Source organism: Hyperolius riggenbachi, chromosome 8 (genome assembly GCF_040937935.1).
Source record: "Hyperolius riggenbachi isolate aHypRig1 chromosome 8, aHypRig1.pri, whole genome shotgun sequence".
Taxonomy (NCBI): domain Eukaryota; kingdom Metazoa; phylum Chordata; class Amphibia; order Anura; family Hyperoliidae; genus Hyperolius; species Hyperolius riggenbachi.
In genome coordinates this window covers 24,065,170-24,087,421 of record NC_090653.1, presented here as the reverse complement: position 1 = coordinate 24,087,421, position 22,252 = coordinate 24,065,170, and the positions used below count along the sequence as shown (strand labels likewise).

The 22,252-nt window shown below is 48.0% G+C and overlaps 1 protein-coding gene across 6 annotated transcripts in view; it reads left to right on the top strand.

The window, feature by feature from the left end:
* The window catches only part of TBX22 (T-box transcription factor 22), a 140,850-nt gene that overhangs the window by 10,595 nt on the left and 108,003 nt on the right, over positions 1–22,252 (top strand). The window contains exon 1 of one of the 6 annotated variants that reach the window (XM_068250073.1): positions 11,468–11,514. The exons of the other annotated variants lie outside the window; for them this stretch is intronic. The gene's annotated coding sequence lies outside the window, so the exon portion shown is untranslated. Of the gene's footprint in view, positions 1–11,467; positions 11,515–22,252 lie in introns of those variants that run through there. 6 annotated transcript variants of the gene reach the window in all.

Below are 22,252 nucleotides of genomic sequence, written 5' to 3'. Positions count from 1 at the left end.
AAAATCAGCTGTTTTCAGTATTATCGAATGCGGTAATGCTTTGTGAATAGAGCCCAATGTCTCTTTATCCTCATACTAAATGGAGGTGGTAAAATTGGCCTGTAATTGGACGATCATGATTGAAAGTATGTATCAGGCTTTTGTCTGGGCAAGATTAACCTACTGAGGACCCGTGGTTTAACACGCTCGTTTCCACTATTGCGGTGCGGAATCGCCCGGATTCCACCGCTGACGAGAGATGCGATTCTGCATGCGTTTTTTGCCGCGATTCCGCATATGTGAGGGTATATGCGATTTTAACCATGTCACTGCCTGTGTAAATTAACATTGATTTTTATGCGGAATCGCATGCGAAATCGTGAGGAAAAACGCATGCCAAAAACTCATGCGATTTCCCTATTAAATACATTGCCTGCGATTCGCCTGCATTCCACACGCAGGTGAATTCTGCTGTGTCTACCGTGCAGAAAAATCCTGCACAGAAAAACGCAAATGAAAACTGACAAGTGGAAACAGTCCCATCCAATTGTATTGCCTATGCGAATCCGCATGCGTTGTCTGCATGCGGATTCGCGCTAGTGGAAACGGGCGCTTAAAAGAAAGGTCCAAGCAATAGAATCAAATAAAAATAAAAAAAGTTTTTCTTACCCAGGGCTTCCTCCAGCCCCTGGCAGTCGTCCTGTGTCCTCACTGCAGCTCCGCTTTCAGCCGATGTCGCAAATACCGGAAGCAAGCCGCGGGGGGGGGGGGGGGGGGGGGGATTGTTGCACAGGAGGATCGTTTTGTCCCGGCGCGGGCACAGAATGTCTGCGGGGAGCGTGTAGAATCCCCAGGTAATTTAAGCTCTCACTCTTTTTTTTTTTTTTTTTCATTACAGTACCCATCAATGATACAATCCTGGTTGTGCAATCTTACCAAATCTACAGTATATAGTAGAAGTGAAGTGAATCTACTTTGAATGGACACTTAGGTAGTCCCTCATACGTTGGTAAAATTGTATAAGATTGTATCCTTAAAGTGAACCAGAGACGAAGAAACCTGAAAAATTAAAAAAGATTTCATACATACCTGGGGCTTCCTCCAGCCCCATCAGCTCGGATCGCTCCCATGCCGCCGTCCTCCGCTGCCTCTTTCACCGGTAACGGGTCCCGTCACTTCCGCAGGACGCAGCCAGTTGTACGTATCTACAGGGGCTCCCTCTGCATGCTATGCGTCTGCGTAGTACGGAGGGAGCGTACTGCGCTTGCCTTGACCGGCCGAAGAGACGGTACCTGGTACCGGCGGATAGAGGCACCGGAGGACGGTGCTGTGGGAGCGATCCGTGCTGATGGGGCTGGAGGAAGCCCCTGGTATGTTTAAAATCTTTTTTTCATTGATCTCTGGTTCTCTTTAATGGGCACCTTTAGTTTGTTATTGCTTCATTAGCAATCGTTTTTGCTCCATATTTCTCTGCGGTAATGTTTTACATGGATGCAAGTAAAGGATGATGTCCATCAAAAGTAGACATCCACAGATGCCTCCTTGAACCACTATATTACACAAAATCCTTCTGTAGAATGGTTTAATGTAATTTTTCCAGCTTTGGGAAGTCCTAGACTTACAGTGCTTACACTCTATGTGACAGGCTCTCTTTGCTGAATCCAGGTTTTTGCAGGGCTAGCAGATGATTGGTGCTGAATTCAAGATATGAAGATTTCAGCTGAAATCGTTATCGTTCAATGTTCATTCCAACAAGGATGGCTCTCAGTGAAAAGCTATTCCATCGCCTTCTTTATTACTGAAGCAGACAGGTTATATGAACCTTAAACCTTGCTTGCAGCATGCTTTGTTGTCCAGGTCATTGTATACTGTGGGGAAAAGGGACCAACGTGGCCAGCTACTTTCCAGTAATGTGAAATGATAAAGGGGCCCATACACCTAACGATTTTCCCGCCGATATACAGCAGATTTGATCACTGTGATCAAATCTACTGTGAAATCGTTGCGCAAACGCTGACAGAACGATCGATTTCCGTCTGAAATCAATAGTTCCCGTCGATTCCCGTCAATCCGTCCGTGCGGAAGATTTTGGTCGATCGCCGGCGGGTCGGGAGTGTGTCGATAGCGGCGTTCGAATGCCCGACGACCGACGCAATACAGCGGCATTACATTACCTGCTCCGGCCGGCGCAAGTCCCCCTCTGTCCCCGTGGCTTCTTCTCCGCGCTGGGTTCCGGACCGGCAGCAGCTTCATTGAACTTCCTGTCCCGGCAGGAAGTTTAACCTCCTTGCCGGTTATCCCGAACTGAGGAGGATTTCTCAGGCCCCGCTGGGCCGATTTGCATAATTTTTTTTCCTACACGCAGCTAGCACTTTGCTAGCTGCGCGCAGTACTCGATCGCCGCCGCTGGCCGCCGATTCGCCGCTACCCGCCGAGCCGCCCCCCCTCCCGCCCCAGACCCCTGTGCAGCCTGGCCAATCCTTGCCAGGCAGCGCTGAGGGGCGGGTCGGGATTCCCTCTGACGTCACAACGTCCATGACGTCGGTGACGTTATCCCGCCCGGTCGCCATGGCAACCGGGGAAGCCCTGCAGGAACTCCCGTTCTGAACGAGATTTCCTGCTTACTCTGATCGCCGAAGGCGATCAGAGTGGGCGGGGGGGATGCCGCCGCTCAGCGGCTATCATGTAGCGAGCCCTGGGCTCACTACATGATTTAAATAAAAATAAAAAATAAAAAAAGGGCCGCGCTGCCTCCTTGCCGGCGAGAATTAGACCAGCAAGGAGGTTAAACAGTAGAGCGCCCTCTACTGTTTAAGCTTCCCCGGACAGGCAGTTCAGTGAAGCTGCAGCCGGTCCGGAACCCAGCGCGGAGAAGAAGCCACAAGGACAGAGGGGAACTCGCGCCGGCCAGAACAGGTAATGTATGCGGGCGGGGGGGCAGCGTCAGCTTCACAGTTTGTGATCGGCTTCAGGCTGAAATCGATTCACAATCTGTTTGCAGTAAAGGTAGCCATACGATCCCTCTCTGATCAGATTCGATCAGAGAGGGATCTATCTGTCGGTCGAATCTGATGGCAAATCGACCAGTGTATGGCCACCTTAAGGGCTCTTTCACATTACATAATGCGTGCGCAGCTTTCATGCACGCGTTATGACCTACGGCGTGATGTTGGGAAGTTGCGGTGTGACGCTGATCAGCGGCGTTAGTTCTAATTTACCGAACGGGGAATCGTTTGTAGCGGACAATTAAAAGCTCCCAGAAGCGTTACAACGTAACACTCTGGAACGCTTTGTCTAACGTGAAAGGTAGCATGGAAGCTTACCGCATCCTAGGAGCGATCCATCAAAGCGCACAGATCAGCAGGTGTGTTTTAACATTCCTCGTCTTGTTTGCTTTACTTTTTTGGGAGCTTAAAAAGTTTCATATAGCTACGATGAGCTAATTCATAAGAAACAAATGTAAATCAACTCCTGGGAGAAGATCAGTTTTTCTGTAACTACATCTGTGTCTTTGTTGTAGGTCACGTTAAAGAGGAACTTTTACCAAGGATTGAACTGCATCCCAATCAGTAGCTGAGACCCCCTTTCCCATGAGAAATCTATTCCTTTTCACAAAAGCATCATCAGGGGGCGCTGTATGACTGATATTGTGGTGAGACCCCTCCCACAGTGTGATGTCAGGACCATGGTTCTGACAGTTTTGTGTCTGTGAACCTTGTTGCATTGTGGGAAATAACAACTTTTTTCAACTGCCATGCAAGCACTATCTCCCTCTGTGCATAGAACTCTCAGTAACGAACATTCCGTACGGATCACCTAGCAGAACTAAAGATGTCACCACCAGTGATAAATTTCAGAATGTAAATCAGGGAGAGGAAAAAATTTGCAATGTGCAAACACTGACTAAATAATCTATAAATGAATATTGTAAAAAAAAGGAAGCAGTTTTATTCATTATGCCTTTTCACTACAGTTCCTCTTTAAGGGAGAACTCTGCCTGTTAGCTGTGAGTGCATGTCTGTTACAGATCTGATTTAGTCCCCCCTCCCCTCTCCATAGCACTTTGCGCTCTGCAGATTAGTGACTGGCATAGTGACAGCGCTGCACACCTGTCTGTCTGCTGGCATAAATATAGAAACAGCAGCAGGAAATCAATTCAGGGCATCTGTGTTGGTGGGATTGTATCAGATGATCTATGCAGGGGGCTTGTCAGCATCCTCTATGGTGTATAAGTCACTCTGCCAGTGTGCTGCTGTGTGTGTGTGTGTGGGGGGGGGGGGGGTGCCCTAGTTTGCCCACATAGGGGGTATAATAAGGAAGACAGTTAGTGACCGCAATACCAGCAGCAAGGAGAGAAAACCTCAGGAAATGATTGTCACACAGGAAGCAGAAAATTCACACATACTAGAGACCAGAGCTGTAAACAGTATATCTACACTGCAGGAATATTCTGCACATACTGGAGCACAGTGCACAGTATATGTATATATACTACAACCTGTGTACATTATGTATATCATACACACACTGCACAGGATACACTATGTATATTACAGTGGTGTGAAAAACTATTTGCCCCCTTCCTGATTTCTTATTCTTTTGCATGTTTGTCACACTTAAATGTTTCTGCTCATCAAAAACCGTTAACCATTAGTTAAAGATAACATAATTGAACACAAAATGCAGTTTTAAATGATGTTTTTTATTATTTAGTGAGAAAAAAAACTCAAAACCTACATGACCCTGTGTGAAAAAGAAATTGCCCCCTGAACCTAATAACTGGTTGGGCCACCCTTAGCAGCAATAACTGCAATCAAGAGTTTGCGATAACTTGCAACAAGTCTTTTACAGCGCTCTGGAGGAATTTTGGCCCACTCATCTTTGCAGAATTGTTGCAATTCAGTTTTATTTGAGGGTTTTCTAGCATGAACTGCCTTTTTAAGGTCATGCCACAACATCTCAATAGGATTCAGGTCAGGGCTTTGACTAGGCCACTCCAAAGTCTTCATTTTGTTTTTCTTCAGCCATTCAGAGGTGGATTTGCTGGTGTCTTTTGGGTCATTGTCCTGCTGCAGCACCCAAGATCGCTTCAGCTTGAGTTGACGAACAGATGGCCGGACATTCTCCTTCAGGATTTTTTTGTAGACAGTAGAATTCATGGTTCCATCTATCACAGCAAGCCTTCCAGGTCCTGAAGCAGCAAAACAACCCCAGACCATCACACTACCACCACCATATTTTACTGTTGGTATGATGTTCTTTTGCTGAAATGCTGTGTTACTTCTACGACAAATTTACCAGGACACGCACCTTCCAAAAAGGTCAACTTTTGTCTCGGCGGTCCACAAGGTATTTTCCCACAAGTCTTGGTAATCATTGAGATGTTTTTTTAGCAAAATTGAGACGAGCCTTAATGTTCTTTTTGCTTAAAAGTGGTTTGCGCCTTGGATATCTGCCATGCAGGCCGTTTTTGCCCAGTCTCTTTCTTATGGTGGAGTCATGAACACTGACCTTAATTGAGGCAAGTGAGGCCTGCAGTTCTTTAGATGTTGTCCTGGGGCCTTTTGTGGCCTCTCGGATGAGTTTTCTCTGCGCTCTTGGGGTAATTTTGGTCGGCCGGCCACTCCTGGGAAGGTTCATCACTGTTCCATGTTTTTGCCATTTGTGGATAATGGCTCTCACTGTGGTTCGCTGGAGTCCCAATGCTTTAGAAATGGCTTTATAACCTTTACCAGACTGATAGATCTCAATGACAGTACTTTTGTTCTCATTTGTTCCTGAATTTCTTTGGATCTTGGCATGATGTCTAGCTTTTGAGGTGCTTTTGGTCTACTTCTCTGTGTCAGATAGCTCCTATTTAAGTGATTTCTTGATTGAAACAGGTGTGGCAGTAATCAGGCCTGGGGGTGACTACAGAAATTGAACACAGATGTGATAAACCACAGTTAAGTTATTTTTTAACAAGGGGGGCAATCACTTTTTCACACAGGGCCATGTAGGTTTTGAGTTTTTTTCCTCACTAAATAATAAAAACCATCATTTAAAATTGCATTTTGTGTTCAATTATGTTATCTTTGACTAATAGTTAACGGTTTTTGAGGAGCAGAAACATTTAAGTGTGACAAACATGCAAAAGAATAAGAAATCAGGAAGGGGGCAAATAGTTTTTCACACCACTGTATATGCACACTGCAGTGTAGACACTATTTATATTATATGCACACTGCACTGTATGCACTCTATATTTATTTATTTAAGTATTTATATAGCGCCAACATATTACGCAGCGCTGTACTGTCAAAAACCTGAGTGGTTCTTGCCTTTTTCATGATTGCTAACTCAGTAAAGGACCAGCCCTTAAAGCGTTGCTATCATATAAATCCGGCATAGCGGGGTGTGAACCCTAGCAGCCTCCAACTCTCCTCCTGTGCTACTCCTCTCTGTCATGTGACAACGAGCAGCATCTGTACACTCGGCCTGGAGGAGGTCATGTAGTGCGCCCAGCAGGGGCTTTATTCAGTTTTGTGGGGTCTCTGTTCTGGGGTGCTTTAGCCTACAAAGCTCTACACAATCTCTCTACCCCGTTTCCAGATACCACCCCAGCTGCAATTTCAGATCTGCGCACAACCTTCTGTCCTCCTCCTGAATCACCTCCTCACATATACAAGATTTCTCACGAGCCTCACCCACACTCTCTGGAATCCCAGAACACATCTGTAACTCTCCAGCCTTTGAAATCTTTAAAGGAAAACTAAAGTAAAAAAAATAAATAGATTTTATCTTACCTGGTGCTTCTACCAGCCCCCTGCAGCTGTCCTGTGTGCACCATCACTCCGCGATGCTCCCGTCACCACAGCGCCCATCTTTCAGCTGGGCTCTCCCGGTCCGCATGCCACCTGATGACATCACAGTGGGCGCCGTTGCCATGATACAGGACGCCTAGAAGCAGGAAGAAGGGATCGCATGCGGCGCGTGGATCCCGGGAGGTAAGTGTCAGCTTTCACTGTGCATTCTGCATGCGCTACCCCAACTACCCCTCTCTGCATAGCCATCAGCGGGGGTCCCTAGCAACCTAAATGGGGGCACTCTCTGGCTGCTTAAAGGGGGGTGCTAGCTATCTAATGAGGGGGTTTCTCTGGCTACCTAAAGGGGGGGGTCTCTGGCTATCTAAACAGGGACTCCCTGGCTGCCTAAAGAGGGGGCTCTCTGATGACTCAAACGGAGGAGGGCTCTCTGCCTACCTAAATGTGGCTTTCTGGCTTCCTTTAGGGTGGGGGACTACATCTGGATAAATAATACTGGCACCTATTGGGGGCTACCTATTCCTGGGGTGTCCATTGGAAAGGGGGGGGGGGGGGGCACAACTGATACATCCTCACCCTTGGAGCTCTAAGGCCTAGAAGCTGCCCCGAGTAGGGTCGTTCCCCCTCCATCAGTGCAGGTGTTGTCCTCATCCCCCTCCCTCCAGCAGGAGAGTGGCCTGCATCAGATTAGGAGACAGATGGGATTTGATGATATCACTGGATGATAGTATCCTCTGTGTGCGGCAGCCCTCTTCCCCTACATGTGGAAGCTATTTCCCATCAGACACAATAAAGTCATGTCAGATTCTGGGATTGCAGTGAGGGTGGCTGGACGAGGGCTAATCACTGACATACAGGCTGTGTGCAGATAGGTAGACTTTCCATGTATGATGCATACGATGTACCCTACAGACAGGTGATCTATAATAAGGTGGAGGCCGAGATGGATTAGGATGTAATGGGGCCCTAGGCAAGGTAGCAAATTTGGGGCCTCCTTGTGGCCCTTTTGGTCAAAGAAGGTGGCAGGTGGGCCCCTTAACACCCACTAGGCCCCAAGCACCTGCCTTGGTTGCCTGGGGATAATCCTGCTCTGCCCAGAAGGTTTTTTTTTGTTTCTTACAGAGTCTCTTTAACCCCCTTGATGGTATGCTTTTAGATCCTAAAACCTGGAAACAATCATGCTGCTCAGCACAGACTCACCTCCCTGGGATCCTGCGCTGCAGTTTTGCCTCCATCCTCTGGGTGGCGCTATAACCCTATAGTGAGATTGCCAACTGTCATGATGACAGACAGTGATCTCACCAGGGGGAAGCAGAGCCTCAGAGAAGCAGAAGAAGAATGTTTGCGGAAGTCTGTATCCTCCGGGAGGTGAGTGGAAGCGCTCGCTGTGCGAATTGCTCTGAATATACCTCTGGAAGCTACCACGAGTCACACTCGGGGTTACTGCTCCTGGCTTGTTTCCCCCCCCCCCGAGCTGGCCGTGCTGGTGTCGCTTCATGTATTTTGCTTAAAATAAAGCAAACTATTTTGTGAATACCATTTCACCATTAGTCGAGCCTTGGTTCTTTGTATTCTTTGGTAGGTTAGCGTTAAGCATATATAGGGGGGAGCTTAGTGTGAGAATTAGGGTATAGAGTGTGATAAAAAATATAATTACCGATAAGGACAACTGAAGTGAGAGTGATATGGGGGCTGCCATATTTATTTCCTTTTAAACCATACCAGTTGCCTGGCAGTCTTGCTGATCTATTTGGCTGCAGTAGTGTCTGAATAACACCAGAAACAAGCATGCAGCTAATCTTGCCAGATCTGACAATTTTAGAAACACCTTTATGCTGCATGCTTGTTCAGGGGCCATGGCTAAAAGTATTAGAGGCAGGGGATCAGCAGGGCAGCCAGGCAACTGGTATTGTTTAAAGAGAAACTCCAACCTAGAATTGAACTTTATCCCAATCAGTAGATGATACCCCCTTTTACATGAGAAATATAATGCTTTTCACAAACAGACCATCAGGGGGTGCTGTGTGGCTGATTTTGTGCTGAAACCCCTCCCACAAGAAGCTCTGGGACCGCGGTACTCTGGGCAAACTGCCACAATGTAACAATGTTCACAGACAGGGAATAGCTGCTTACAGCTGTCTGTAACAGCCAGAACAGCTAGAAGCAGCTACATAACCTGCCCACAGTAACAATGTCACCATGTAATACATGTCAGAATGTGAATCTGGGAGAGGAAAGATTTTACAATGCGCAAACACTGACTAAATCATTTATACATAATTATTGTAAAAAATGAAGCACTTTTTTTACTACATTATTTTCACTGGAGTTCCTCTTTAAAAGGAAATAAATACAGCAGCCTCCATGTCCCTCTTGCTTCAGCTGTCCTTTAAAAGGAAACCTGAGATGAGAGGGATATGGAGGCAGCCATATTTATTTCTTTGTAAACAATGCCAGTTGCCTGGCTGTCCTGTTGATCTTCTGGCATAAGTAGTGTCAAAACCCTGGAACAAGCATATGGCTAATCCAGTAAGAAATGAGTCAGCTGAGACAGAGTACCTAGTCTGCATATGCTCGTTCAAGGTCAATGGCTAAAAGTGTGATGCTACGTACACACATGCGACAACGATCGTTCGTTAAGAACGACGAACGAACTTTTAATTGATGAAAGAACGACCTAACTAAAGTTAGTTTTAAAAGGTGTGTAACGATCTGATCGTTAGAACGAACGTTACATCACAAAAAGCAACTATTGCGCCTGCGCATAAAAAAGAGAAGTTTCACGAAGAAATAGTGAAATGCGCATGTCAAGCCTAGTACGAACGATCGTTTCCAACGATGTACTACTTTTGCAAACGATCGTCGTTGGATAAAATCCGCCGAGACAGAACTTTCTTTTGTAGCGATTTGGCTCGTTCGTCGTTTGCCTTAATAGTCGGTGGTTCGTTTTTTGTAACGATCGTCGTTGGTAAAGATCGGGGAACGATCGTTACAAACGACTATAGTCGCATGTGTGTACGCACCTTTAGAGACACAGGAGCAGGAGGACTGCCAGGCAACTGGTATTGTTTAAAGCTAAGCTGAAATCAGAACTTCCTCTCTACTCTAAAAGACACATAACAGCATAATAGCCTTTAAAAAAACATTTGTGTTACAGCTGATACAAACCCTGCAATACATCTGCAGTGTGTCTACTTCCACGGAAGCAGACATATGGCTAACATCCTGTGCTTTCAAATGAGCTTATCTGCCGTGGCAGTCATCTTACACAGGAGAGATCGAATTACACTTGTTGTTAGTCACAGGTGAGGGGCAATTAGACAGACTAAGCTCTCTAAATACATGCAGGGTGTATTTCTCTATATTTCCCTTCTGTCCTGTGCAAGACTTCAAGTCCACTTTAAGACAGGTTCTGTTTCTTAAAGGACATCCGAGGTGACATGATGAGATAGACATGTGTATGTACAATGCCTAGCACACAAATACCTAGGCTGTGTTCCTTTTTTTCTTTCTCTGCCTGAAAGAGTTAAATATTATTAAATATTAGGTATGTAAGTGGCTGACTCAGTCCTGACTCAGACAGGAAGTGACTACAGTGTGACCCTCACTGGCAAGAAATTCTCCTTATTTTTCTCTTTCTTGCTCTCGGAAGCCATTTTCTGCTAGGAAAGTGTTTTATAGTTGGAATTTCTTATCAGTGAGGGTCACACTGTAGTCACTTCCTGTCTGAGTCAGGATTGAGTCAGCCACTTACATACCTGATATTTAACTCTTTCAGGCAGAGAAAGAAAAAAAGGAACACAGCATAGTTATTTGTGTGTTAGGCACTGTACATACACATGTCTATCTCATCATGTCACATGTCAGTTCGGGTATCCTTTAACCATTTACTGACATTCTAACGTATTAAAACGTCATGCTTACCGCTATTAACAGCAACATGACGTTTTAATACGTCCCGCGTTCCCGCCGCTGCTACCGCCGTGTGTGCGCCGCTACCGCCGCCATTACCGTCGGGCTTCCGTGCTGGGTGATTGGGGAAGAGGACCGAACGGTCCTCTACCCAATCGCAGTGCCTGGAGTGAATAGACGTGACCGCGAACAGCGGCTACGTCCATTCACAATAACAAGAAATGTAACAATTAAATAAAGTGAAGAAAAAAAAAAAAGTGAACATTTCCTATGAGTGTTCACTACACAAAAAGTATATTACACCTACAAAATACATTCATTTTCAAGTACATACAGATCTTAATAAAATTACACTTCCAACCCTCCCCCCCCAAAAAAAAAGAAAAACACTTGTAAAAAAAAAAATCAGCTAAAAAAAATAAATAAATAGTTGCCTTAGGGACTCAGCTTTGTTAATTTATATTTTATGGGGGGAAATTAATTTTAATTTATTACATAGGGGCTTGTAATTATGGCCAGAATAAAAAAAAAACAGAACAGAAAAATAATACTTATATTTCAAAATAATATACTGTCGCCATACATTGTGATAGGGACATAATTTAAACTGTTTAATAATCGGGACGACTGGGCAAATAAAACGTGTTTGTTTTATCCACAGGAGAATGTTTAATTTTAAAACTATAATGGTTGAAAACTGAGAAATAATGATTTTTCTTCTTTTTTTTCTGTTTTTCTCATTAAAACGCATTTAGAATAAAAAAATTCTTAGCAAAATGTACCATCCACAGAAAGCCTAATTGGTGGCGAAAAAAACGAGGTATAGATCATTTTCTTGTTATAAGTAGTAATAAAGTTATTAGGGAATAAAAGGGAGGAGCACTGACAACTGAAAATTGCTCTGGTCCGTTAGGATAAAAACCCTTGGGGGTGAACTGGTTAAAGTGGACCCAAATTAAAAATACTAGATTTCAGAAGTAAAATCTATTTTATAAATTATAACATTAAATAGCAGCCTTTTTTCAGCTGCATGATGACAAATATAAAATACTAGCCAACCCGCGTCGTAGCATACGCCGCATCTTCTATCTATCTAATAGAGTGCGCGCCTCAACCTTGAAGCAAGAAGAAGAAGTAGGCTTTCCATGAGAAAATGTATGCATGCTCAAACACCAAGTTTAACCCTAGCAAGTCTGGCTTTGCAAATCCGGCCTAATTGGCTAATCATGAGGCAATGCTCATGCAAATATGCATTTGCTTTCGCATGCCAAACTATGCAGGGTTCAAAAACCAATACCGCAAAGCGATCGCCCTGCGGGAATTAGTTCATGCTACATTAGCACTATCCAGGAGCGCCACGGGGAGGCTTCCCAATGCCCCCATACAACCGGGGGGACCGTGGGGTCCCAGACTCTCTCACTGCCTGGGAACCACAGCGGCACCCCGAAGGGGGAGGCTAGGTGGCGCAGCCGCCCCCCCCCCCCCCCCCCAAGTGTGGTCAGCGCCGGGGACAGCCGTCCGCACCCACCTCCCAATATTAAAAACAGGCCCTTACCTTAAAGAGACACTGAAGCGAGTAAAAAACTCGCTTCTTCTCTTATATTCAGCAGGGGCATGTGTGCCCCTGCTAAACCGCTGCTATCCCGCCGCACAACGGGGGTCCCTTACCCCCCAATTCCCCCCCTGAAAAATCTACGACCAACTTGGTCTTAGATTTTGCTGCTCCTAGAGGCAGGGCTAACGGACGCAGCCCTGCCTTTCAGCGCCGTCGATCAGCGGCGGATCTCCGCCTCTCCCCGCCCCTCTCAGTGAAGGAAGATGGAGAGGGGCAGGCGAGAGGCGGAGATACGCGCTGACAGACGCGTGAGAGGCAGGGCTGCGGCCATTAGCCCTGCCTCACCAGGAAGAGATCCCCGGCGAGGACGGAGGGGATTTGGGGGGTAAGGGACCCCCGTTGTGCGGCGGTTTAGTAGGGGCACACATGCCCCTGCTGAATATAAGAGAAGAAGCAAGTTTTATACTTGCTTCAGATTCTCTTTAACGTCCATTGCGATCTGCTACATGCGCATTAACTTGGGGGCACCACATTAGAAAGGAGTGAAGTATGGGTCACCCCGAGCTTTAGAGCTCAGGGCTGGCTCACATACAACACTCCGGGGGGGGGGGGGGGGGGGGAGGACAGGCGCAGACAACTCACTCCAGGGCTCACACCACCGGAGCAAGCCATCCACCACCTGCCTCCAAAGGATACAACTGCAAAAAATGCTTTCCATGAGGAAAATGTATCCGTGCTCAAACACCAAGTTTAACCCTAGCAAGTCTGGCTTTCCAAATCTTGCCTAATTAGCTATTCCTGAGGCAATGCTCATGCAAATATGCATTTGCTTTCGCATGCCAAACTATGCAGGGCCTAAAAACAAATACCGCAAAGCACTCTCTCGCTTCCTGGGAACCACAGCGGCACCCCGGAGGGGGAGGCTGGGTGGCGCAGCTAACCCCCCAAGCGTGGCTAGCGCCAGGGAGAGCCGTCCGCACCCACCTCCTAATATTAAAAACAGGCACTTACCTTAACGTCCATTGCGTTCTGCTACATGCGCATTCATTTTCTCATGGAAAGCATTTTGTGCAGTTTGTATCCTTTGGAGGTAGGTGGTGGATGGCTTGCTCCGGTGGTGTGAACCCTGGAGTGAGTTGTCTTCGCCTGTCCTCCCCCCCTCCTCTGGAGAGCTGTATGTGAGCCAGCCCTGAGCTCTAAAGCTCGGGGTGACCCATGTTTCTCTCCTTTCTCATGTGGTGCCCCCAAGTTAATGTGCATGTAGCAGAACGCAATGGACGTTAAGGTAAGTGCCTGTTTTAAATATTGGGAGGTGTGTGCGGACGCCTCTCCCCGGCGCTGGCCACACTTGGGGGGGTCATCTGCGCCACCCAGCCTCCCCCTCCGGGGTGCCGCTGTGGTTCCCAGACAGTGAGAGAGCCTGGGACCCTGCGGTCCCCCTGGTTGTATAAAAAGGGGGCATTGGGAATCCTCCCCGTGGCGCTCCTGGATAGTGCTAATGTAGCATGTAGCAGGGTGACTGCTTTGAGGTATTGATTTGTGCATGCATTTGCATGAGCATTGCCTCATGAATAGCCAATTAGGCCAGATTTGCAAAGCCAGACTTGCTAGGGTAAGGCCTCTTTTCCATGGACTGTTGATAGGCAGTGAAATGCCTCTCAAACTCTCACAACTGCTCACTGCTGCCTGGTAACTGCTTGCTGCTGCCTGGTAACTGCTTGCTGCTGCCTGGTAACTGCTTGCTGCTGCCTAGTAACTGCTCACTGCTGCCTGGTAACTGCTTGCTGAGCACACAGCTCAACAGTCCGTGGAAAAGAGGCCTTAAACTTGGTGTTTGAGCACGCATACATTTTCTCATGCAAAGTACTTCTTCTTCTTGCTTGAAGGTTGAGGCACTTACTCTATTATATATATATATATAGATATATAGATGGTTCTTTTCCGTCAGCCGGGCGCAACCACTAGGTGGCGATAAAACTCCAGCTGGCTGGAGAGTTACATCGTTCCCTACTGTCCAGGGCGGCCTGGAGGGGGAATAGTAATTAACGCCACCTAGTGGTAACGGAATAGTACCTAAAATATTTTACATTTATTGGAGGACCCTTCCCTTCCTTTCATATCGCCGGGACAGAATCCGGCAGAGAGGTGGAGTAGGAGGTGTCCGGCAAAAGAGGAAATGCTAAAGGCTGCCACCTGTATAACCCTAGTTATGGAAAGAGAAGGGTGAAAAGCATGCAGTGAAATGCTCATAGGCTTGAAGGAGTGTTTATTTATCTTTCTTTGTGTCAGAGTGGTGCAACTATATATTTTTAATAAAAAAAAATGTTTGGTTTGGGTCCGCTTTAAGTAGAAGGCACTTTAAAGCGCATACCGCCCGCAGAGAGGGCTCGTATGTAAAATATAAGCATATGCAGTTTTCAGTGTGTATAGATTATACTCTAATGCTCCCACCACAATCACATACTTATTATTTAGTTGGACGGCTGTGAATAGAGTGGGTGGTATTTATCTCTTGCGCCTTTTCCCAGCATGCCTGCCCCCCCCCCCCCCTTACGCTCATTCCCAATATACTCGCTCCCGCCCCCGCCCCCCCCCCCCCCCTGTAGATTGGGCCTGGCAGGCGTATCGGTGAAGAACATGTGCAGTAAGTGCGGTATTTGGGCCGTCTCCTCCACTCATGTCACCGGGGGGCGGCCATGATGCCTCGGCACGCATGGTTCCATTCTCCAAGTCTAGCATGGAGTTGGAAATTCTTCCAGCGCCGCTCAATTTCTCTGCGTTTTCTGAGTGACTGATTGTAGGCCGCCAGCGTTTGATTGCTCTGTAAGCAAGGCTAATTCTCGTCCCCGTGTAAGCTGTAACCCGGCATGACCTGCGCTGTCGCTCCCCATTTATGGCCCTTTTATCCCCCCCCCTCCAGGCGCCTAATGCTGAATGGCGGCAGGATAAACACAGCGTAGCGGTCCTGAAAGCTGGTCTGTTTAGATGCAGGGCCGCTGAGCCGGTCTCGGGGCCCGATAAGCGTTTCTGAGGCCTGGGATCCCGTTTCCCTCTGCCGGCTGTCATCTTTCCCCAGATGGGGAGAGAGATAGGAAGTATTAGGAGAGCAGCCGGAGGGGTCAGAACAACTCGCACCCCAACGCTGTCACCACGCATCAGCTGGACGAGTGCAATGGGGGCTGTCAACGAAAAATAATCCTTTCCTTCCTGGAGGAAGGGGGAGCCGTGTCCCAGCCATGGGCCAGATCATGTCTCAGCCATTATCAGGGCAGAGGCCAGCGGGAGCGGATAACTGATTTCTGGGCCATTATTTCTTACTAAAGATATATTGGGGGCAGCACTGAATGGTGCATTGGGTGGGGCTGTCAGAGGCCCAGGTGAGAGTTTTTTGGAGGCTGCCATATTTATTTCCTTTTAAAGCGGACCTGATCTCAGAACGGCCTCTCTGCTCTAAAAGATACGCAACAGCATTATAACCTTTTCAAAAAATATTTCTTTGTTGAAGGGGAACTGAAGTGAGAGTGATATGGAGGCTGCCATATTTATCTCCTTTAAAACAATACCAGTTGCCTGGCTGTCCTGCTGATCTATTTAGCTGCAGTAGTGTCTGAATCACATCAGAAACAAGCATGCAGCTAATCTTGTCAGATCTGACAATAATGTCAGAAACACCTGATCTGCTGCATGCTTGTTCAGGGGCTATGGCTAAAACTATAAGAGGCAGAGGATCAGCAGGATAGCGAGGCAACTGGTATTGCTTAAAAGGAAATAAATATGGCAGCCTCTACATCTCTCTCACTTCAGTTGCCCTTTAAAGCTGATACAAAAGTGTGTCTACTTCCTGCTTTCATGGAAGCAGACATAGGGTTAACATCCTGTGTTTACAAATTAGCTGCTCTACCGAGGCAGCCAGCTGACACAGCTGAGAGATCAAATTACACTGGTGATTAGGCACAGATGAGGGGGGATTAGACAGGCTAAACTCTCTAAATACATACAGAGTGCATTTCTATATCTTTTTCTTCTGTCCTGTGCAAGAGTGCTCTATCGAGGCATCCAGCTAACACAACTGAGAGATCAAATTACAGCTGTGATTAGTTACAGATGAGGGAGAATTAGACAGGCTAAATTCTCTAAATACTTACATGGTGCAATTCATTTATTTCCACTTTAAACAATACTAGTTGCCTGGCAGTCTTGCTGATCTTCTGGCACCAGTAATAGTCTGAGTCATAACCCTGAAACAAGCATGTGACTAATCCAGTCTGACTTCAGTCAGAGCTCCTGATCTGCATGCTTGTTCAGGGGCTGTGGTTAAATGTATTTGTGGCTGAGGATCGTGAGGACAGCCAGGCAACTGGTATTGCTTTGGCAGCCTCCAAATCCCTCTCACTTCAGGTTCCCTTTGAGGATGGCGCTGCCATTTCTGTATTGTTATGAGAGAGCACACTAACAATACGGAACTGGGTGAACAACAACAAAGGGACTAGAAGAGATAACACTGTGTAGATGATGTAACAGTGACACCTATTGGCTGGAGGCAGGAACACTACACGTATGGCCCTCCGTCCCCATTCTGTGGGTGCAGGATGGAGTGGAGCCTCTTATGGGTGCAGGATGGAGTGGCGCCTTCTATGGGTACAGGATAGAGTGGCTCCTCCTATGGGTGCAGCATGGAGTGGCGCCTCCTACGGGTACAGGATATAGTGGCGCCTCCTATGGGTGCAGCATGGAGTGGAGCCTCTTATGGGTGCAGGATGGAGTGGTGCCTTCTATGAGTACAGGATAGAGTGGCGCCTCCTATGGGTGCAGCATGGAGTGGCGCCTTCTATGGGTATAGGATATAGTGGCGCCTCCTACGGGTGCAGGATAGAGTGGCGCCTCCTATGGTTGCAGGATGGAGTGGCGCCTCCTATGGTTGCAGGATGGAGTGGCGCCTCCTACGGGTGGAGGATGGAGTGGCGCCTCCTATGGTTGCAGGACGGGTTGGCGCCTCCTATGGGTGCAAGAAGGTGAAGCGCCTCCTATGGGTGCAGGATGGAGTGGCGCCTCCTATGGGTGCAGGATGGAGTGGCGCCTCCTATGGGTGGAGGATTGAGGGGCACCCCCTATGGGTGCAGTATGGAGTGGCGCCTCCTATGGGTGCAGGATGGAGTGGCGCCTCCTATGGGTGCAGGATGGAGTGGCGCCTCCTATGGGTACAGGATATAGTGGCGCCTCCTATGGGTGCAGGATGGAGTGGCGCCTCCTATGGGTGGAGGATTGAGGGGCACCCCTATGGGTGCAGTATGGAGTGGCGCCTCCTATGGGTGCAGAAAGGTGAAGCGCCTCCTATGGGTGGAGGATTGAGTGGCTCCCCCTATGGGTGCAGTATGGAGTGGCGCCTCCTATGGGTGCAGGAAGGTGAAGCGCCTCCTATGGGTAGAGGATTGAGTGGCACCCCCTATGGGTGGAGGATGGTGTGGCGCCCTCTCTGGGTGAAGGATGGAGAAATGCCTCCTATGGGTGCAGCGAGGTGAAACGTCCTCTCTGGGTGCAGGACAGTGAAGCGCCTCCTATGGGTGCAGAAAGGTGAAGCGCCTCCTATAGGTGCAGGATGGAGTGGCGCCTCTGGTATCCTCTGCTGGGTTCGTAGGGCTCGGCCACAGCTTCTGCTTTTCTTTCCAAACCTAAAATTCTTGTTTCTAATCTGGAAGTTTATTGTGAGATGGTGAAATCCGCCCTGGTGGATTGTTTGTGAGTGTTTAACCCGGTTACATGGAGGCTGCGCTGGCATCCGCTGCTGTGTAATGACCGGCGTAGGGTTACATTGCATTCCCCCCTCACATCTGACAGGCCCTGCAAACAGCGCTAATCATATTTGAAAAGATTATTGAAGCGGCGAGTAACGAGCGCGACTGCCCCTCCCTGACAGCCTGATGAAGATCGACGTTTCCCATCCATGGTTTATACCCAATAACTCCTCGCGTTCGCTATCGTGTTTATGCGACGCACATGGCTGAAGTGCATTCAGGCGCATCGCTATCGCCATGTGTGATACGCACAATTTACCAGCGAGGCAGAGAACGCGGAGCTCGGATCAGAGCGGAGATCAGAGAGTTACCCGATAAACATGGACTGGAATACTTTTATTAGCATCATCAGAGATCGCGAAAGAATTCGCCTTGCCAAAGCTAGGCTCACACTTGATGAAATTGCGGCAGTTTTTCCATATTGCCGTGTATTGCTATGGGCTGCTCGCGATTCTGCAACGTTTTTACGTCTGTTCGCAATTCCGTTTTCGCAATTCGATTGTTGGGAACAAAACTGCCTATGTTCAGCTTTTTTTCCCCCACATGCTGCAAACATTTTGAGTTTAAAGTGAACCTAAACTGAGAAGGATATGGATTTTTCCTTTTTAAATAATACCAGTTGCCCGACTCTCCTGCTGATCCTGTGCCTCTAATACTTTTAGCCACAGCCCCTGAACAAGCATGCAGATCAGGTGCTCTGACTGAAGTCAGACTGGATTAGCTGCATGCTTGTTGAGGGGCTGTGGCTAAAAGTATTAGAGACACAGGATCAGCAGGAGAGTCAGGCAACTGGTATTTAAAAAAAGAAAAAATCCATATCCTTCTCAGTTTAGGTTCACTTTAACCACTTCACCACTGAGGGGGGCAGGGCCGGCCCGCTCATGAGGCGGGGTGAAACATTTGCCTCAGGCGGCACTTCTAGGGGGACAGCAACCGCCTGTCCGTGGGTGCGGGGGGGGGGGGGGGCGGTGTACCGGCCTCTGAGCTGGAGGAGTAGCGGGCAGAAAGGGGGTCTTGGGCCTAGCGTCACTTCCTGCAATGCCGCCCACTGTATTGTAAGTGGACGGCGTTGCAAGAAGTGACCTCAGTGGAGCGTACGCTGGAACCGGAAGAGGTGAGTGATCCCTGCCCGTCCCTCTTACTATCGGCTGCTATGTAACTATTTAAAGCTGGAGGTGGAGCGCAGATCGGGGGACGCAGGCGAGGGAGGGGGGGATCCGACCTCCCTCCCCGCCGCTAGGCCCAACACACCTATACTTTTTTTTTGGGGGGGGGGGCATCCAAAATTTTGCAGGGGAGCCCAGTGATTTCAAGTTGCACCCCTGGAGCCACCCTTAACTTTCAGCACCCAGACACGTACCTACACATCCGCACTCAGCTGTACACCTATCAGCACCCATTCACTTGCCTATCAGCATCCAGCACAAATCATGTATAAAGGGTGCCTAAATTGCATATATGTGTGTGCGGTTGTATTTTTTGGGGTGGGAACACTTCCTCACAAGCTTGCTTCAGGCAGCAAAAATTCTAGAACCTCCCCTGATAGGGTAAGGCGCTGTCTGAGAAGTGTTACTTTGAATTAGTGCTCGTGCAGCTGCAGTTCTAGCATTTGCAGCTAGAGAGTAGCATGGGTCTCGTCATATCATAGCAAGAGGTGTGTGAATGAGTGGTTCCCCCAAGTGTGACCTCTGCGATTTTTGATCAATCATCTGTTTGCACTGTGCTATTGTGTTTTTTTTTTCTCCAATGATTGGTTAATCAAACAGAAATTGGCCTCCCCAGTCTTGTGAATAGGAAAACCTACATTAATTAGTTTTGCAGACACCAATAGCAAATTGATAGGTTATATACAGAAATGATGTTGTTCACAGTGGTCAGTTGCGGTGCAGATTTCTTCTGCATTACAACTCACTGCCCATACAATTCTCTGGGCCTGTTCACAGTACTGCATTGCAGTGATGAGCAAAAATTTCACATAATCATCATTTCGTATCACAATTCGCAATTATGATGCCAAATCGTAATGCGAAATTTCAGGTAAAATTGTAATTCATTTCATTTGTAAACGTAATCAGAAACTGTAAATTCGCAATTTCTTGTAATTTTTGCGTAATTTCGTGCCAAGTTTAGCGGTTACCAAAATTGCTATGTATGTTGAAGCATACCTGAATTCAGAACTTCCTCTCTGCTCTAAAAGTTAAGCAACAGCATAATAACCTTTAAAGAAAAATATTTATTTGTTACAGCTGATACAACTCCTGCAATAAATCTGCAGTGCGTCTACTTCCTGCTTTCATGGAAGCAGGCATAGGGTTAACATCCTGTGTTTACAAATTAGCTGCTCTGCCGAGGCAGAGGAGATTCCCGAACTGACAGATCAAGTTACAGTTGTGATAAGTCACAGATGCATTAGACAGGCTAAACTCTCTAAATACATACCGGGTGCATTTCTATATTTTTTCCTTGTCCTGTGCAAAAGTTCAGGTCCACTGCATATAAGTGGGAACAAGGCAAAAAACATAATATTTCAAAAGCCCCCCTTCAGCACTCCAGCCCCCCCCCCCCCCCCCCCTCCAGAAATTAGTGCAGTATGCAGGGAACACAGGACTCCCCTCTTCCGGGTTCCATGCGGTGGAGTTCCTCCCCTCTGCCTCCAGTGCAGCTCACTCTACTTCCGCTAATCAGAAAGTAGAGTGAGCGGCGCTGGAGACAGAGAAGGGGAACTCCACCGCATGGAACCCGGAATAGGTGAGTTCATGTTTCCTGCCCGCTGCTCTCATTGCTGGAGGGGGGGCACTGAAGGGGGGCCCGAGGTGAGGGATGGGGGAGTTGGGCCCCCCGTTCCTGTGGTGGCGTGTGCCCAGTGCTCCCCCCTCCTGACATGGCCGGATTTCAGGTAAGTCCACAAAGGCCATGGCCTAGGGCACCAGGAAAGCAAGGGACGGACTGTGGGTAGCAGGGTGGCAGTAGCAGTTAGCCTGCTGAACATTTGTCCTGTTACACAGTTTGCACACAGCGGTGGGTGGCGACCAACAGCCAGATCTGGCACTCGGGGAATGAAGGAGCAGCGAATCGCACTTACAGCGATCTCTGAGCTACCTGTCACTCACTGAATGTGCGCTCTTCAAGGATCTTACAATCTAATCCCTGCTATCATGTCACTAACTGTCCTCAGAGGACCTTATAACGTAATTCCTGCCATCGCTTCACTAACTGTCCTCACAGGAGCCTATAATCTAATACCTGTCGTGTTTGGTGGGGGTGGGGGGTTAGGATGCTGTCAGTTTGGGGGACAGCTGGTGATAGTGGGCCTTGGGCAGTAAAAAAGTACAAATCCGGCCCTTCCTCCTGATCTGCAGCTGCCCGCCCCTAAAAATGGCTCTAGGTGGGTCCCAGAGCCGCCACCTAGTTATGATCGTAATCTAATTACGATTACGCAAATATTCATGTAAATGTTCACAGTTTCGCCTATACATAATTATGATTTGTACATTCAATTGATTTCGTATAGTAATTTTGCATAAAATTTTTTGTAATTTTCGCGTAATTTCGTGCCGACTTTGGCAGTGAATAGCAAAGCCCTCATAATTGCTGTTGACACCAAAATTGTTACATGTGTTAAAGAGAGACTGAAGCGAGAATAAATCTCGCTTCAGACCTCAGAGTTAGCCGGGGCATGTGTGCCCCTGCTAAACCGCCGCTATAGTGCGGCTTAACGGGGGTCCCTTCACCCCCAAATCCCCCTCCGTAATGCCGGGGATCTCTTCCTGGTTGGGGCAGGGCTAACCGCCGCAGCCCTGCCCCACGCGCGTCTGTCAGCGCGTATCTCCGCCTCTCCCCCGCCCCTCTCAGTCTTCCTTCACTGAGAGAGGTGGGGGAGAGGCGGCGATGCGCCGCTGATAGACGCGACTGGAGGCAGGGCTGCAGCCGTTAGCCCTGCCTCCAGGAGCGACCAAATGCACGACCAAGTCGTGCTGGGGTGGGTTTGGGGGTGAAGGGACCCCCTTTGTGCGGCGGGATAGCGGCGGTTTAGCAGGGGCACACATGCCCCTGCTAACTTTGAGCTCTGAAGCGAGATTTATTCTCGCTTCAGAGACTCTTTAAGGAGAATATTGGGTACATAGTTACATAGTTATTTTGGTTGAAAAAAGACATACGTCCATCGAGTTCAACCAGTACAAAGTACAACTCCAGCCCGTCCCCCACATACC